Raw genomic sequence first — 796 nt, forward strand, 5'->3', positions numbered from 1 at the left:
CACAGGCAGGCCAATCACGAGCCCGGAAAGCCAGGACGTTTATACAACAGATCCGCCCACCCAAAATTTATGGGGCCTGAGAAGAACCGGTGCTTTCCCGGAACCTCAGGGCGCCAGTGGGTTTTGCCTGGAATCCTAAACCCCAAACTTCTTTACCCCCTTTGGAGAAGTGCCGAATGCCCTTGCACTATAGGGTGCCAGTCCCCACCTTTCGAGCCAATCTTTTGAACCTAACTCACTCAAAAGCCGCAGGGTCCCAGGTCCTTTTGCAGGCAGATGAGAGCCCCTGCTATCCCCACCTTTCTCCATTGGGAGGCTACACCTGCTGCCCCCAAATCTGGGGACCTGGCCTCTGCTCATAGAAATCTTGGTTCCTCGACCCTTTCCAGTCTTCTTGGTGGACAGCAACTCCGGAAGTTCTTACAATCGGGCCACCGGTATCTCCTCGCTCTCCTCGCTCCAACCGCTCAGGGTGTTGGACACAGGAGGGAGCCGTCCCTGTCTTTCCGGCAGAAAGCCCGCCCGAGAAGGGGCGGCAGTGCAGGAAGCCGGGCCCACAGGGGCAAAAGGGCCTGAATCTGGCAACCCGGGCCCCCAGGGCGTGCTTTCTGGGGGTGCCGAGTCCGAGCCAGCGCGCGCTCGCTTCCACCTGCCGCGCCGTCGGGCGCCGCGAGGAGGAGGGGCTCAACTGCCGCAGCCAATAAGCGACGCCGGCTCTGGCAGCTGCTCCTATAAAGGGCTGGGGGCGGCGGCGGCGCGGCCCAGAGCGCGGAGCGCGCAGCGCGGGCTGGAGGGT

This window comes from Canis aureus, chromosome 19, assembly GCF_053574225.1.
Source record: "Canis aureus isolate CA01 chromosome 19, VMU_Caureus_v.1.0, whole genome shotgun sequence".
NCBI classification, from domain to species: domain Eukaryota; kingdom Metazoa; phylum Chordata; class Mammalia; order Carnivora; family Canidae; genus Canis; species Canis aureus.